Genomic DNA, 18,233 nt, shown 5'->3' on the forward strand with positions numbered 1-18,233 from the left:
GATTCTCTGGTCTTGGAGCTGTGGCTTGATTTCATTATTTTGGGAAAGTACTCAGTCATTATCTCTTCAAATATTTCTTCTGTTCTTTTCTCTCTTTCTTTGCTGTTTGGGATTTCAATTACAAACATATTAGACCACTTGACATTGATCAATAACTCTTCAGTGATTTTTTTTTCAATCTTTTTTTTCTTGCTGTTTCAGGTTGGGTAGATTCTATTGACCCTCCTTCAATTTCCCCTCAGATCTGTGGGGTCTACTGGTGAGCCATTAAAAGGCATTCTATAGCTCTGTTACCGTGTGTGTGTGTGTGTGTGTGTTTTAATTTAGCATATCCATTTGACTTTCAGTTTCCAACAATCTACTGAAATTTCTCATCTGCTGATGTATGTGGTCCATCTTTTCCACTAGAGCCTTTAACATAATAATCATGGGTATTTGAAATTTCCTTTCTGACAGTTCCATTATGTGGGACATCTCTGAATCTCACTTTGTTGATTGCTTTTTCTCTTGACAGTGCATGGTCTCTTCTTGTGTTTATGAGTGTCTGATGCTTTTTCATTAGCGTAGTATTAGGATGGTAGCCGGTGAGGCAAATAGTATTTAGGCTGGAGATGGATATGTCCCTCTTACTAAGCTATTGATGTGTGAGGTTGAATCAGTCTAAGCAGGAGTTGAGATATGTTTGTGGTTTATTGTTGCTATGATCTCCTTCTGGGTACAATGGGCTTTGAATTCTTCTGGCACTATTTGGGTTTAGGGTGAGGTTGAATTTTTCAGAGTGCTATTTCAGGGGTTTTGTGCTACCCTCAGCTTTAGGCCTTCTCTGTGCGAGTTTCAGAGAGGGTTTCTCTCCTTGGATTTCTTGCCTTCCCCCAGGGCTACCCTTCCATTTCTTGGTAGCTAGTGTTTGCTAGTCCAATGGGTTGTGCAAGAGGCTTTCTGTCACAGTTCAGCCCCAGACTTGTGATATTCTGTGACCCTGGGTCTCTGAGGTCTGACTTTCTCAGTCAGCCTCTCCTCCTTCCCCCCTCCCCCTCAACCTGGCAGTTGACATTCTCTAATATTCTGGGCCCATATGGTTTTTTGACACTCCCCCAGGGGAGAGATTTTTATTCTTTTGTACTTTCTTCAGTTTCTAACAGTATTTGTCTCTTTTCCCTCAGTGTTTAGGACTTCTTTATTTGGGCGCTGACGCTCCCCTCTGCCAGGCCTGGACCCCTGAAGGAGGCTTTCTCTGCTCTCTTTCCTTGTCCCAGCCTTTCTTGTGAGTGCTCAGTGAAGTATGTGCAACCTCCCTCCAATATATCCCTGCCTGCCCACACCTGGACTTTAGCAGTTCATTACAAAATGATGACTTTTAGCTGGATTTTTCTTACCCTCTTGCATGGAGGCCCCATCTTCATCCTGCAGGTTTTGGGTGAGCCAGTGTTCATGTCCCATTTCTACTTGGAAGTACCTGTTTTCCTTAGATTTCAAACTATTTGGTTCCTCTGAGACCTCAGCTCTCTCATGGGTTCGCAGAAGATTATGAACTGAGAAAAGTTGTTCTTTGGCAGTAATATAGTTCTTAGACATCTTCAGAATGACTAACCAATTTCTCTGAGTGGAGCATAATCTTATTTTGTTTGGGAATAACAAATTGTGGAATATTTTAAGGAAAACTGTTGTATAAAACTCTACCATGGTAACCTTAGACCTTAGAGAGGTAGCTTTGGAATAAAACCTTGGCTGCAGTAGGCTACTTGGGCAAGCCCTATGTGCACATCAGGGGAGAAATCACCACAGAGCTAAGAGTGACATCAGATGAGGACTGTGGGACCCAGACTTGAAGACCCAATAAAAATACACTAAAAAAAAAAAAAAAAGATTATGATTTTTTTTAAATTATCTAGATTTTTGGCTGGTCGGTTAGGAGCAACACTCTTTCCAGCCTTCTTCATGTGAGCTGGAAGCTGGAGTCCTGTAGGACTGTCATCTGAACATAAGTGGTGTCATACTATTCATTATCTATGATATTATTTTACTGACCTTCTGGGTATCTCGCATGATGAGAAATCACAGGAAGTCAGAGATAGATCTGCTTGTAAAGATGGCATATTTAAGATGGGCATTTGATGGCTCTCTACCCAAAAATCTACTAAAAAAGAAAGAAAAGGGGTGTTTTGAAGGCATAAACGCACAAGGACAATAATGGGAAAATAAAGAGCTAGCACCAAAATTTTGAAAAACAAATGGCGGAAGGACTAGCATGATACACAGGATGGTTTGTTGTGGGGCACCTGGGTGGCTCAGTCGTTAAGCGTCTGCCTTCGGCTCAGGTCATGGTCCCAGGGTCCTGGGATTGAGCCCCGCATAGGGCTCCCTGCTCGGCAGGGAGCCTGCTTCTCCCTCTCCCACTCCCCCTGATTGTGTTCCCTCTCTCGCTGTGTCTCTCTCTGTCAAATAAATAAAATCTTTAAAAAAAAAAAAAAAGAAAATTACAAACAACTGAGGGGCACCTGGGTGGCTCAGTTGGTTAACCTCTGCCTTGGACTCAGGTCGTGATCCCAGCGTCCTAGGATCGAGTCCCGCATGGGGCTCCCTGCTCAGTGGGGAGTCTGCTTCTCCCTCTCCCTCTGCCCCTCCCCCTGCTCGTGTGGTGCTCTCTCGCTGTCTCTCTCTCTCTGTCAAATAAAAAAAAAAAAAAAAAAAAAAAAGGATGGTTTGTTGTAAGCCAGAATTGGGAAAAGCTAAATAAAAATGTAACTTATCTTGTGGAAACGAACCCCCTAAATTAAAAAAATTGTGGGCTGCAGGTATTTAGACATGGACAGTGAAAGTAAGGCAAAGAACAAAATTTATCTGAACGTCACTTTTAAGGAATTTCAAGCTGTAGAACCTTTCCCTCACTTTCAAGATATGGGGAGACTACCCCTCCAAACTGTGGCAGAATATTTGGAAGTGAGTGAAACAGAAGCTCACCTGCCTGGAAGACTAACAAATCTGAAAGGTGTATACCAGTCTGTGAGCCATTCTGTCTTATCTTGGCTCCAATTCATAGTTAGGACTGTAATATCCTGCAGTAGACTGGAAGATTTTTGTTTCTGAAAATCTGCCCAGCCCACTTATGGGTGCTGACAGGAAAGATTTTCCCAACCAAACGGCCCAGCCATGTCAACCGGAAGTTAATCTCCCCTTTAAGAGCTCCACCCACATGCGCTGAGCTTCTGGTCTGGCAGGATTGGATGTGGGAGTGGGGTCTGGGCAACGGGCCTTGTGCTGCCAATCTTACCCTTGGCCTTCTCCAACACCACCCTCACCGCTGGTCGAAGTGGGGGTCCAAGCTCTCTGCTGGGCCTTTTCAGGTGGTGATGCGAGAGTGGGAGTTTGGGACACCGTGTTTTCTGCGGTGTGTTGTTGGAGGAGAGTGTTACTGTCTGAACGTTGTCTGGCCTGCTAGGCTGCTCTTTTCCTCGTCTTGTGGCTACAGAGAGATGACTTTCCTGTAATTTTCTGGGTGGTAGATGCGTCTTTTGTTCTGCTGAGGCAACTGTGGGTGGGTTCCTAGAAGGTCACCAGAAAGACCAAGCCATGATTAGAAACTTGGAATGTTGGGGCGCCTGGGTGGCTCAGGTGGTTGAACGTTGAACGTCTGCCTTTGGCTCAGGTCATGATCTCAGGGTCCTGGGATCGAGTCACACATCGGGCAGACGCTTCACGACTGAGCCACCCAGGTGTCCCATAAATAAAACCTTAAAAAAAAAAAAAGAAAAAAAAGAAACTTGGAATGCTCTGCCCTTCCCCCAGTTCTCTTAAGAAGGGAAAAGAAAGGGGCGCCTGGGTGGCTCAGTTGGTTAAGCGACTGCCTTCGGCTCGGGTCATGATCCTGGAGTCCCGGGATCGAGTCCCGCATCGGGCTCCCCGCTCTGCGGGGAGTCTGCTTCTCCCTCCGACCCTCCCCCCTCTCATGTGCTCTCTCTCATTCTCTCTCTCTCAAATAAATAAATAAAGTCTTAAAAAAAAAAAAAGAAGGGAAAAGAAAGAAGAGTTAATGATCAGTCACCACATGATGAAGCTTCCATCAAAATCCCAAAAGTACGGGATTCAGAGAGCTTCCAGGTTGGTGAACTCACCTCACCTGGAGGTACAAACCCAAAGTACTGGGGTTGGGGGGGGGATGTGCTCCAGCTCCTAAGGGACAGACACTCCCATGCTTGAGACTCTCTCAGAAGCCCCCGCCCCCATGCATCTCTCCATGTGGCTGTTCATCTGCATCCTTTATCACACCGTGTAATGAACTGCTAGATGTATGGAAGTGTTCCCCTGAGTTCTGTGAACTGTTCTAGCAAATAATGGAATCCAAGGGGGAGGAGCTCCTGGGAACCTCCAGTTTGTTGCCAAGTCGGACAGAGTTGGGGGTCACCTGGGGCTGACTAGCTAGCTGCCGTTGGTGTCTGAGGTGAGTGCGGTCTCCTGAGACTGAGCTCATAACCTGTGCGATCTGACACGACCTCCAGATAGACAGTCTCAGAACTGAGTTAAATCCAAGACATCAGCTAGTGTTGAAGAATTGCTTGGTGGGAGGAAAGACCCCACACGTCTGGTGACCACAAATGTAAAGGGTTCTGTGTAAGGAGTAAAGGAGACACACAGGAGAAAATTTAAATACGCCTCTCACTCTCAAATTCATCCTTTTAGACAGCCTTTTGAAAAGGGATCTGGGCCTTCACTTTTTTTTTTTTTGTACCTGCAGGCACAGAAAATCTGACAGTAGGGGGCGCTGGAAAGACATTGCAGGAGGAAGGGGTTTGTTTTCTCCGTGGGGAGCTCCTAGCCCCTCGGCCTCAGCTCCATTCTACTGACTTCCAAAAAAGTGGAGAAAGGAAATTGGATATTCCCTGATCCATTTACAAACAGTTACTGGACATCACGTATGATGACTCTTCCAGGATGCAGAAAGAATTAAGAGCAGTTATGGGGATCATGTAAAATCAAAAACAGCGTTTCCAGTAACTGCTGGAGCCCGTATTACCAGCTCTCAGATGATAAAGTCAGAGGTCAAAGACAAAATATTTCAATTATTGCAAAGCAAATCACTGATAATCTCATTGCATAGGGAAGGGGCATTGTCATCAGACGAGAATTCTGAATTTTTTGGTGTCTAAAAATAGTTTGTGGTGCTTCAGTCATGCGCTGTGAGGAGTGATTTTTCATGCAAATTTTTACACATTCCATCCGGTCTTTCTGTCTCTTCTTTGAAAACTTCTCTTACCGCCACCTTCTGAAACTGAAGGCATCTATAAAGTAAACATCAGGCTTTTAGTCTTCCACATCATACAACAATTGAGTAACTCAGGTTTCATCAAGAATAAATCCTCCAAACTGTCTTGAACAAAACTAGGACTAACATTTTGAAAATGACAAAGCCTGCAGACAGAGCCTCACCAAACTGCAATCCAGACTCTTCTGTTTACTAAGTAGGTTCTTTCACCCGACAACTCACAGAGCCCTCTTGCATAGAAAAAAAAGCAGGTAAAGAAATATAGTATGAAAAATTTTCATTTTCACACACTAGGAATTGCTTTTGCAGAAGAATACATGCATTTTTTTTGAGTAAAAAACAGATTCTTTGGAATGTGACACCACCACGGAGTCTGCCCCAAAGAACCACATCCTGGCAAATTAATTGCACTTTACTGATGTTACCACATCAGTAGCCACAAGAAGATGTGAGACTTAAAACTATATAATAAGTAATTTTAATTTTCCAAGTAGCCATATTTAAAAAGTATAAATAAATAAGTGTAATTAATTGTAATGTTATATCCCAAATATTATAATCCAACATGGAATCAATTAAAAAACCCATGAATAAGAAATCTCACTTTTTTTTGGGGGGGGGATTAAGTTTTAGAAACATGTGCTAATGGCTATTGTTTTGGACAGTGCGGCTCTAGAACATTCTGGGGAAAAACGAAAAAAATTTTTCTTCACCAAATAATCTCTGTTGATGTTTTTATGGGGAAGAGAAGTTCCCAACCTGCAGATTAAACAAACAAACAAACAAAAGCCTAAGTTTTCTCCTTTAGGTTCAAGAGTGTGATTATTATATCAAAGGTCTTTGTTTGAGGGGGAGATGGAAATGGACTTCTTTCTAAAACGAGCCACCAAAAAAGGGGGGGGGGGAAGTATTCGATGAAATGTACACGTTTCTAACAAAAATCTTGAGGAAAACAAAAATCTTGAGAGTAGACACGGTCGGTTACCTTAAAATTAATTACCTTGGGAAAAAGTTAGTTACCTTGGTTCCAGCCTAGTGGAATAGTGCTGGAGTCGTGATTTTCCTCTCCGCACGGACGCTGTTTTTTTCACTCTACCGTGCAAGTTCCGTGTTGGTGTTAGCGGTAAAAAGCGGGAGATAAACTACAGCGCACGAGTCCAGCAGTGAAGTACGGTCCGCGGGCCCGTCGCGCCAGCATCCCGTTGCTAAAACTCCCCCGGCTGCATCCCAGGAACCCATGTGGCACCTCCGGGAGCCAGGCCCAGAAAACTGCGTTTAGTCCTCCCTCCCAGTGATTTTCCCGCGCGCTAAAATTTAAGAAGCATTTATTTTAGGAAGCTCTAACTCCTTTGGACCATTCTTCCGTCCTTCCCCACCTTTTAATTCGCTTTCAGCTGGACAGACCGTGTATCCAGCCGGGTCTGGACGCGTGGCAGGCTCCCCAGCGCCCCCTCACAACGCACGCTGTCGGGGGCCAACCCATTTTTGTAAGATGAGGACGTGTATGTCCGCACCTGAAGGTCTCTTTCGCTCGTCTGTGTTCACGCCCACCCCCCACGCTGTCCCAGGGGTCGCGCGCAGGTGCACCTGCAGAGGAGGCCCCCCTGTTTGGAGAGACCCCGCCAAAGGCTGCCGCTCCCTCGTCTCCCTAACATCCTCGGCCTCTTGTCTGCTCCACGTCTGTCTGGGATCCTTCACGACCCTAAACAGTTTCCTAGGGTCAGTCCTCCGCGGGGAGGCGCCGGCGCTGCGGGCCACACCGCGGGGCGGGGCGGGGACAGGGAGGCCGAGTCGCTTCCGTGGGTGGGAACGTGGATCTTTGCGGAGATCGGCCAACTGAGGGTCTAAGCGAGGCTCTGATTTCGTTTGTCCACAGCCGCGTCTTTCTTGGTTCGACGTTTCTCCAGTGGATGTCCCTCCTCTCTCCTCCGGGACCGATGCTCAGGGACAGAAAGTGTGCAGGAGAGAGAGAGCCCTGCCCAACGGGGGGAAACTTCGTGAAGAAAATACTGGTTTGGAATTTTTTTTTTCTTTGACGCGTCTTTGATTTTTAAATATTAAGGTATAATTTACATACCATAAAATTCACAGAAAAGTGTACAATTCAGTGGTTTTTAGTGCATCCCGATTTGTGCAACCATCACCCTTATCTAACTGCAAAGGATTTCCATCACCCCCCCAGCAAATTCTGTACCTTTCCACCTTTCCCAGCTCCTGGCAGCTACCATCTCTGTGGATGTGCCAATTCTGGACATTTCCTGTAAATGGAATCATACCCTGTGGCCTTTTGCGTCTGGCTTCTTTCACTCAGCAGATGTCTTCAAGGTTCATCCAGGTTGTAGCATGTATCAGAACATTCCTTTTTTGGGGCGAGTAATATACCTCATGTGATTCTTGAAGTTGTCTTTCCAAAGATCTTTCAGTCAACTGTCAGTATGGCGAAAGGAACTTGAGGAGGAGAGACGATTTGAGCCCTCATTCCGATTTACCGGATAGCCAGGGCTGCCCCCGAGGTGAGGAGCCAGATCGGATGAATTACCTTCCAAAGCACTTTGAGAGTTTGTTTCTCTTACCAATTTGAAGAATGTACACGTGTAGAAAGACCTTTTTGGGAGTTTGCTTCTCTTACCAACTTGAAGAAACACAGAAAGACATTCTTTCGAGAGAGAAAAAAAAGAGAGAGAGAGAGAAAAAAAAAAAAAGGAAGGTCGAGCCAGCCAGGAGTCGAACCTAGAATCTTCTGATCCGTAGTCAGACGCGTTATCCATTGCGCCACTGGCCCCCCTGGTTAAGAAGTGTTGATTATTTATTATTCATCAGAATCACTGAGTTGCTTCCTGAGTAGGCAGAAGTGAGCCGAAGGAGAGAGACCTGTGGTTTCCGGTAAAGCGGACTGATTGGGATTAGCTTGCATGAGTTACATTCCGGTAAAATAGTTGCATTTCTGATAGGATTTCCTGCCTTGAAACATCATGTGTGTGACAGAAAGTCGCTTGCATTGTTTTTTTTCATTTATGTGCATGCTTGTTTCTATTGTTCCTACCTGTGAACACTTCAGTAGTTTATGCAGTCGGTCCACTGGTCCATCAGCAATCGCATTTTTAAAATTTTTTTATTGTTATGTTAATCACCATACATTACATCATTCGTTTTAGATGTAGTGTTCCAAGCAATCGCACTTTTCTTATGTACTTAATACTGAGGCTATGTGTGGATCAATTTTTAGTAACCCACATCATTTAAAACTTTGATATAATGACAAGGAAAGTGAAATAAAATGCACTACTGAGTTATTAATCATATGTTTTCCACTGCACTCTCCAAAGAGCCCAAACTCGTGCTGGAGGAGATGATTTCAGACTCTATGCAGCAGACCAGACATTCAGAAACACCCACCCTCCCAAATTAGGCCACGGTTTGGCAAGAATTCAAGGTAAATATTTGAAGAAAGAACCCAATTCACATAGGAACTTAGAAGTTTGGATTTATAATTATAGAATTAAAGACCACCCCTCATTATTACGTAGATCGGCTAGGTGTATTAAAGTGCTCGATACAGGCGGAATAGACGCTTGGAAACACAAAGCATCTGTAAGTGAGGCCGGTCCTCTCCTCTGAGGGCGAGAAGCAGAGGGGCTTGGGTCCCCGGGCAGCCAGGGTGCACCCAACTCCTGCCCCACTCCACTTACTGCCTTGGCCAAATCGTTATTTTCTCTTTGCTTCGATTTCATTTCTGTACGATGCTTTAAAGAGCGCTTGGCGCGCGCACACGCACGCACGAATGGATCTTTCTGATCCTAGACCTTTACGTTTTCCACCAGCCTGTTTTAGGTTTGTTTGCTTGCTTTTCCTTTTTCTTTTTTTAAATACCAGAGAACTCTTTGAGGAAGCTTGCCTACATTTCTATTATCGGCACGGGGTATTTCATTAAAGAGTTTTAAAAATAAAATTTCCTGGTTCTCTTTGCCCCTGGGGTCTGCCTCCAGATTTCATAATCCCAGTACAGGACAAGCAGCTATTCTGAGCGCGGAGTTCCAGGCTTTGCTTGCCGGGGCCTAAAGAGGCAGCGCCCGCGCACGAGGGGGTGGAGGGGGGTGGTGGCCGGCGCTCGGCTCGGCGAAGGGTCCAAGTGCCAAGATACACCGAGCGGTGCTTCAGAAAGGGGGGGGCAAATCAACAGAGACCTCTGGAAGGGAAGCTGCCTTCCTACTTTCCAGTTTGCGGAGTAAGATGAAAAGCTGAACACAGAGCTGTTGGTGAGCATTTCATTTTGTAGTTGGGATAGAAAAAGCACCACGAAGCGCTGTGAGCAGGATTTGAACCTGCGCGGGAAACCCCATTGGATTTCGAGTCCAACGCCTTAACCACTCGGCCATCACAGCCCTGCGCGGGCGGGTTGTTTATACATTAGAATACACATTCGTACAAGGCCCCGATTACAGTCCGGTCTTACCAATGCTGGTTGCTTCTGCTCATTTGGCATGTTCACTTCAAGCGGGACACAGAAAGAAATCACTCCCGAGCCCCTTCGTCAGGTCTCTCCACCCAGCCCTTGCCCAGCTTCCTCCAACCCAACCCCATGCTGCCAGGCCCCAGGCCGCAAAATCTCACCCCTCCGAGAGAAGGCAATATTCCAGCATCACAAGAATCCTTGATTTTCAGCATTTTTCTACAGTCTTCATGGGTTGCCTGGTTTTACTTCATAGTTGGCAGGAAATGAAGTGAGGAGTTGTATCCAGAATCCCATTCAGTTGTGCTCTCCGCAGAAAATACTGGGCTTTGCTGATGTGGAGGACAATTCGTCGGCACCGACCAATGTTCCAAACGCAAATACCCTTTGATAGAGCATTTCCACACATACACAGGATATGCTTGCACACCTGAGAGGTTATATTGTGCTTAAGTCTACTCTCTGCAGCATTAACGGTAATAACAAGATTGGGAAAAACCTAATTATTCAGAATTATTTAATCAGATAAATCATGCCATAATTACACAGTGGAGTGCTATGCATATTTAAAAGAAAATGAGAAAGTTCATTGTGTACATACATATATTTTAAAATAAAAACAACAGTCAGAGCAATCTGCATAGAATGCTACCCCTGGAAGTACATTTGTGTTAGATTACATATGCATTTTACAAAAAAAAAATCTCTCAAGGGTAATCAGTCAACTCATGACAACAGTAACCAGTTGAGGGGCTGGAGACTGAGGAGATGGAATTGTTCAGGAGCAGGAAGGAGAAAGTTACTGCATGCCATTTTAGACTTTGGACGTACCTACTAAAAAATATTACATAAGAGCTCAAGAAAACACTACGAATGAGGAGGGGGACAGGAACTGTTTTTACCAGAGGCCTCCTCTGAATGGTGAACGGAGAGCTTCCTTTCTGGAACTCAGCAACACGAGGGCTCTGAAGGAGGCCTCACCAGGAGCCCCAGAGCGAGTGAATTGCAATTTGGAGTCAGTCTGGAGTCAGTCAAGAAGCCTGAGGCAACAAGGCAAGAAGGCTCTGGAATGGGGTTCTAGCTTGGCCCTACTCAGGGCCAGCGAGACCTGGAATGCACACCCTGATTTCAAAGCTTGGTGAGGGGAGCTGTCTTGATTTGCTCTAGGGTGTTCTGGGAGAAGCGGAAGAAGTCCTCTCTCCACAGTGCAATCTTGGACTATTTTGTCCAAATTCACAGAATTTAAATAGTGTAAACTTCCTCCTTTGGATCTAGGAGTAACAACTTGCAAAATCTGTTTTTTTTGTGTATGTATTTTGTTTTTGCAGAGAAAGCAGTATTTTTGGTCTGGGCCAGAGTGTAGTTCTTACAACGTACAGTTTCCAGGAGTTGTTTTTACAGGAAATCCTGTTTGGCTTTAGGGGCAAAGAGCACTGAGTGGAGTAACTCTGTAGCAATCTCCAGTCCCCGCCCTCAGCTTTGCCATTTACCCAGTCCACAGCTCTGCAACAGACCGGGGACCAACCAAGGCTAGCCGTGGGGCAGTTTCATTGGTTTGATTCTCAGGCCTTTGACAGAACCCTTTGGAGACTCAAGTAATCTTGGGATGAAGACTATCGAGTCCATCCACAAATCAAAGGCTCCTTTGAAATGTCTGTGATTCTTACCTAGATCTTGATTTTCTCCTAATCCTTCTACTCTACCAAGGAATTCAGGAGTCCCTAAGGAAAAAAACAGAGAAACAAGGACATTTGGTTAAAAGGACACCATCCAAAATCTGTCACAGCTCATCCCTTCCTTCCTGCTTCCTCCTGGGGAGTTTAACTTTTGTCAGAGATTCTCCTCAATCCCAAACGGCTTCTCAGACTCTGTGCCACTGGGAACTTGCCGCTTTCTTGTGCCCATCGACACCCCCCAGGAGATGCTCTTTTCTCTTCCCTCCAGCATTGACCCCCTGGATGGGGAGCTCTGAGAAGCCCAATGCATGTGGATGCTGCCCAATGGGGGTAGAGTTGGTAGAGAAAGGACTGGTAAATTATTATAATTTTCTTTAGAGCGTCTTTGATTTCGATATTTGTCCTAGAGACTTTCTCAGTCAATGTCCTTTCTCAATGTCAGGAAGAAGTGGGAGGTAAAAAGAAATCTTAGAAGATGGCTCCTTTGTTGTCTCTCAAGACCTTCAGACTTAGCAGACCCCAGTAGGTCCGGATGTGCCAAATCAACTCAGGATAACTTCCTCTCAAAATGTTGTAATAATTTATTTCAGCGTCAGACTGAGCATCACAGTTCAGTATCACTTCTTTGAACAACATAGGAAGAAAGATGTTTTTCACAAGAGAGAGGAAAGAAACCAGACAGCCAGGCGTGACCTGTGACCCCAGTCAGACCTGTGACCCCTTGAGCCACTGGCCTCCCTCCACAGGACGTCCATGTCAACTTACTCCGGACAAACATGGTTTGAAGTCAGAAAAGGAAGGGGATGTTTTGGGGGTTGCTATAAACTGCTTGTGCTCCTCCAAAATTGGTATCTTGAAACCTAATCCCCAATAGGATGATGGTGTTTGGAGGGGGGGCCTTTGGGAGGTGATCAGGTCCTTAGGGCGGAGCCCCCAAGAATGGGAGAAGGCGCTTATCAAGGAGACCGTGGAGAGTTCTTTCCTGCATGTGAAGACACAGTGAGGAGTCTGCCCTCCAGGAGCCACGAGGCCAGGAGGCAAACTTTCACCAGACTCAATCTGCACATGCTTGAGCTTGGACTTCCCACCTCCCAGAACCTCGAGAGGTAAATGCTTGTCATTTCGGCCACCGAGTCTCTGGAGTCTTTGTTATAGCAGCCCAAGGGGACTACGGCTGGGATGGAGACACAAGAGAGGCTGACAAGACTGAGCCGTTCTGGAAAGGCAGATCCATTGCCCTTGTGAGCGTTTTGCGTGATGTGCATTTGCCTGAGATGTCCGTATGTAAGACAGCGATCAGCTTTCCACGTTAGGACATGGTGACATGGTGAGGGGTCTCTGCGACTCATTTATAACATGAGTTATAATCGGACTGGAGTACCGATACACCCGTGAGGTCGGGCGGATGAGGGGGACTGCTGGTTCAGCCCGCTGAAAGCCCACTGCTTCCGATGGGTTTTAGGGTTCAGGACAGAGAAAAGAGCACGGACCTCATCCATAGCTGTGTACTGCGTGCCCGCGCACGTGCCGATTTTCTCCGCCGAGGACACGACACCCGAAGGGCAGATACAACTGGAACAGTCCCTTGACTGAATTTGCAGTAGCTCACTGTCATTCTCCACAGAGCGCCGACAGCTGAATAGGCAAGCTGAAAGAAGATATGGAGGCAATCTCCGCCCCTGCATCTTTCCAGTCCCTGAGGTTGGCACCACGCCCTGCTACCCCTCCAAGAACAGCCGCGCTGCTCTGGGTTTACTATTGTCACGGTTAGAGGAATTTCTAGTGGCTTCCCCTTGGCCTTTTCTGCCGTAATAGCATTCCCTCCATCAGTCACAGAAACAATAGTAGGGACACCTGTGTGGCTCAGCCGGTTAAGCGTCCGACTCTTGATTTCGACTGAGGTCATGCTCCCAGGGTCATGGGATCCAGTCCTGGATCTGGCTGCATGCCCCAAGAGGAGTCTGCTTGGCATTCTCTCTCTCCCTCTGCCGCTCCCCCTATGCTCTCTCTCTCAAAATAAATAAAAGAAACGATGCTAAAGATACTGTCTGGAGTTAGGGAAATGATCTAAGGGTGGGTTTAGGGACCCACTGTGCCCACAGTGAAATGGACCAGAAGCAAACGTCATTGAGTCATTGAGTCTCTGCCTTGCTTGGTGGACAGCAGTGATGCTTTGTCCTCTAGGAATCAATGCCAGTCATTTTCTAGTAATCCTAGAAAATTCTATTTCCTTTGCCCTAATGCACAGTCACTTTGGTAAAAGGACACAGGTCCTGTCTTGTCCTCACATGGTCTTTCCTCTGCGCAGACTCGGAGAGAGATTTCTGGTATGTCTTTGTCTTCATATAAGGAAACCAGTCCTATTGGATGAGGGCCCCACCCTTATGACCTCATTTAACCTTATTTACCTCCTGAAAGTTCCTATTTCCAAATACAGTCACATTAGGGGTTAGGGCTTCACATTAGAACATGTGAATTTTGAGTTCGTAACAACACCCATCTAGTCTTTGGCAATTCCTTGCCAACACTTGGCTCCTATCACCCTGTGATCCAATCATGGCCATTATGTTCAGGGATTCCAGTTTAGTGGTAGCAGGAACCCCTGTAATTTCTGGCCTATGAGGAAAAGTCACCGCAGAGCAAATCGGGCATGCTGAGGCTCTCCTCATGAATTTCCTTCTCACAACCTTGGTGCAAGTCCCTCTGGAGAAGCCCACGATACATTCATTCTAGAATTTCAATCTCCTTACGCCTCTAGTTTGTTCTGCATACACTAAGGAAATACTGATGTTTCAATTTCATTGTGTTGGTTCGTCCTAACTTTGGGTCCATATATTAATCATTTATTAATTATACTTTTTTTAATGAATAAAAATTTAGAGCTGTTCCCAGGTCCCTGAGTTGAAACACTGAACTGGGTACCTCTGCCAAGTAAGACTATGTCAGTGAGCTTGGTCTGATGCAACTTTATATTCCTGCCACCTTGGTCCTATTCACTTAAGATCCATTCCCATTCACACTTGCCCAGGTTTCTGTCAGTATAAATTTGGGAAATCGTGCAATTATTTTGATGTGTATCACACCTCCCCATGGGTCACACTTTGTCCTTGGCCCTCTGGAGTCTCAAGAGAGGAGAGAGGTGGTAGTGATAGATGCTAGAGAGTATCAGCTGAGCTTAGCAGATAAGTGCCTCAAGGAGGCCACTACAAATATCTCGGACAAGAGGACACTAACCTCTTAAGGCTGGGCTCAAAGGACCGCTTCTACCAGTTAGCACTAGGGGGCTGTAATCTGGAAGTGTAGAATTAATTCCCCTAAATATGGTTGAGACAGGTGATAGTTCCCCTCTTCTAAGCTTATCTCATTCCAGAAAACAAAGTCTGCAATATTTCCGACTTTCAGCAAAATCTCTGACTAAAATACAGACCCACATACCACTAAACTATCATGCAATTGACTCCTTTCCTTTTTTACTATCCTATCCTTACCCATTCCCCAAGACAGGAATTTACCTTTTACCCGAGTCAGTCCATTTTTATTGGAGTCATTTAAGAACGAATTTAGAAAGACTTGTTCTCAGTCTGAGTCTCATCAAGAGCAACCGTGGCATTACATTTTGTTGCCAAATATTGCCAACTTGGTTGGCATAATACCTCATGTTAATTTTTTTTTCTTTAACATGTGTCCAGCTCAACTATGATGGGGAGAGCATGAGATTCGAGCGGGAGGTGACATAATCTTGTCTTGATTCCTGTTTGTACCGGCTGTAAGCCTGGGCAACGGAACAGTAGAACAGAGATCATGCTTCTGTAAGGAAAGCTAACTACTAGACTCTGAGTTCCTTGGGGACAAAGCTTTCTGCATTTGCATTCCTGGCCAGCCATGGTGTTCTCGAGGCGTTTCATGTGCTCCCGTACGGGTCGCAGAAGCCTGGTCGTGAGATGGAGCCACACGACCCCTTCTGGTCAGTTACCTGCAGAGGAAGAGGCTGTGGCAGAAAGTGCTCGGGCTTCTGACCGCCTCCCGAGCTCAAGCCGCTCCGTTCTGGTTCCCAGAGAGTCCTTTGCGGTCGCCGAGAGAGGCGAATCGGGCTCCGTCGCAGGGGCAGAGACGGTGTCCAGGGCACGCGGAGGTCTTGAGGTCAAATTCTCCGGCGGTGGTCGGTTGACAGTGCGTGTGAGTCCGACCATCATGCGGTTCTCCTTAGGTGCGTGCAGTGCTGGCCGTCAGCTTTCGTTATTCTTTTAAGCAAACCCTTCTGCTTAGTCCGACCCCGCCGCCTTCTCCGGGACGCCGCCTGGCTTTTCGCGCCCGAAGTTTGCGCGAGGGTGGCGGCCCCGGGTGAGGCTTTCGCTCGGACACCAGGGTTTCGGTTCTTCGGAAGCGGAGGGGAGAGCGCGGCGCCCCTGCGAGCCCTTCGCGGGCCGCCCGGCGGCCGACGGGCCCAGGCCCGGGGCCGAGCCGCCTCACCACGCGGGCCCGCGGCGGCCGGCGCGCGAGCGCTCCCGTGGCGTAGCGGTTATCGCGGCCGCCTCCGCGCGAAGGGCCCCGGTTCGAGGCCCGGCGGGGCAGCGCCTTTTTTCCCGAGACGCAGCCGCCTTGATTCCGGAGATTTGGGCGTCAGTCCACGAACCACGGAAAACGTCACGTCGGCGCCCTCCAGTCTGCGAGGAACGGGTTTCCCCTCGGCTCCGCCTGCGGGCCCCGGGGCCAGTGAGCGGCCTGGGAGGCGCGGCGACGGGGGAGGGGCGCCCTCCTCGGGCTCCGGGTCTCCACGGAAGCCGAGGGGCGGCGACACCAGCCGCCAGCCCCCCGTTTCCCGGCAGCCCCCGGTTCTCACCCCCAATCCGCTGACCCCGGCGCCGCGGGAGCAGGTGCGGCGTGCGCCCCCGCCGCCCGCCGCCCGCCGCGCGCCCTTCCCGGAGGCTCGGAGCGCGGCCCGGGGCGCGGGCGGCGGCGCTTAGGACCGCGGGCCCCGCGCTCACCCGCGGGGGGCGCCTCCTCCCTCCGCGCGCGGGCGCCCGAGCGGGTCCTGCGCGCAGACTCGGCCCCGACGTCCGGGCTCGGCGGGAGGAGGGAGCGCGCGCCCCCTCGCGGCGGGAAGGGCGCCCGGCCGCCCTGCCGGGCCGGGCCCGGGCCGTTCGGGGCTCTGGCCGGCGGGGAGCGCGAGCGTCTGCAGCCGTCAGAGGGCGCCCTCGGACAGAGCCATTCCAGGGCGACCTGAACGGCATCGCCACGAATACAAAAGGAATGATCGTGCGCATGTGTATCATTACTGCAACATAAAAGTACGGAAAGCAGGTGTTTATTTGAAATTATATCATTCTATTCGCTGTTCTGTTGCATAAATACTGTTACTTAATCAAAGCAATAGGACTAGTTAAAACTGGAGGCATGAGCGATTAATAGAACTAATTAAACAAATAATACATGTGAGGAACCACAACAATACTTTTAGGATGTTTCTGTCCTCTGACAGAGAAACTTAAACTTCTTATTTGGTATTTCAGTTTTGTAGTAGATTATGTGACTGTGTATGCACCAAGTACATACATGTAATATTTTTTAAAAGAAAACAAATACAATAGGACAAAGTAAACATGTTACCTATATTTAATAAAAAGTAATGACTTTTTTTTTTCTGTCCCATGATACTGTAGGATACTTTTACTTTTTGTTTCCTTTTCCCGTAATATTTCACTGAACTGCTTGCAGCCCTTAGGACATTCTTCTTTTCTTTAATGTAGTGGTAAAACCAAGACCAGTTAAGATAAAATTCACGTTGACATGCAGCTCTGTTCCTCTCAAGCCTGTATCACACTGCTTTGTGTCAGTTCAGTGTGATGACCTCCAACTAAATGTCCTCTCAATAACACTGAGCGTGGAATCCTCAGGATTTTACTTAATAGCAACAGCAGGTTCCTGGACGGGTGGGAATTACTTTCTAGCTCTGCAAAAGTGTCCACCTACTTTCCATCTTGTTTGGGTTGACCAGCTGTTTGACATCAGGTCTTCTGCATCCGTAACTTCGTCGTATCATCTCCATGTCAGAAATGTCCACTGGTTAAAAACATTCCATAGCACACGACACTATTGTAGCTCAACCCCTTTTTCTTGGGGAAAATGGTTTAAAGCACAGACATCATTTGAACTTGTAAAATAAAAGTTGGATTCCAAATAAGTTACAGCTTTAGTAAAGAAATGAGAAAGTCCCATTTAATGTGACTGCTCTTTGCAGTGATGTCTTTTTAAAGGTCTGTGCGAACCAGTCTTATTTCCCCAAAATGGAGTCATTTTTTCACTGTATGAGTTTTTCGTGTCCATCTGCATGTGACATTGAACAACTCTGGCTCATCCGGTTGGTTCATCCTTTATCCTAGTCTTTATATGCCCTCTTCAAAGACTGTCAGCCCGTTTTGGAACATCTATATTTCTGCTTTGCTGGGATCTTTTTCTACATTCTCATCCTCAATGTATTCCTAAAATAAAGGAGGCAATTCTCCTTGTCCCCAAATTTGAAAATCTGATTTTGTGATTTTACAAAAGACAAATATTTGTACATCTTTTCTGTAGCCAGCAGCAGCGATAGTCATCCTGTAGGCACGTGTTTAAAGAGGCCAGATCCTTTCATTTCTATACGGTCAAAAAATCTCATTGTTTCTGCAAATTTTGAGAAACTGAAAAGTGACCCAAACCTTTAGTTATGGAAGCTTCACTATCATAGGTGAATAAAGCACACCGCTGTTTCGCATGAGATGTGGTGTACAAGACGTGATGTGTGAGATGAATGGGACATTTAGCAGGTATCAGCTTTTCATTTTCTTTGGTAAGACATCTGTTGGCTGTG

General features: G+C 47.0%; 1 long non-coding RNA gene and 2 other non-coding genes across 3 annotated transcripts; all 3 read right to left on the reverse strand.

Moving 5' to 3' along the window:
* Positions 1-7,969: 7,969 nt before the first annotated feature.
* On the reverse strand, positions 7,970-8,042 carry TRNAR-ACG (transfer RNA arginine (anticodon ACG)). The gene has a single exon. It is a non-coding gene; the product is annotated as a tRNA-Arg (tRNA).
* A 1,519-nt stretch (positions 8,043-9,561) lies between these two features.
* On the reverse strand, positions 9,562-9,642 carry TRNAS-CGA (transfer RNA serine (anticodon CGA)). The gene has a single exon. It is a non-coding gene; the product is annotated as a tRNA-Ser (tRNA).
* A 668-nt stretch (positions 9,643-10,310) lies between these two features.
* On the reverse strand, positions 10,311-16,719 carry LOC135365517 (uncharacterized). Its single transcript, XR_010413465.1, has 2 exons — positions 12,877-16,719; positions 10,311-11,431 (listed from the first exon to the last, which is right to left on the reverse strand). It is a non-coding gene; the product is annotated as an uncharacterized LOC135365517 (long non-coding RNA).
* Between the last annotated feature and the right edge of the window lie 1,514 nt (positions 16,720-18,233).

This window comes from Mirounga angustirostris, unplaced genomic scaffold, assembly GCF_029215605.1.
Source record: "Mirounga angustirostris isolate CCGP_5_RB_7025 unplaced genomic scaffold, mMirAng1.0.hap1 SCAF_8, whole genome shotgun sequence".
In the NCBI taxonomy this organism is placed as follows: Eukaryota; Metazoa; Chordata; class Mammalia; order Carnivora; family Phocidae; genus Mirounga; species Mirounga angustirostris.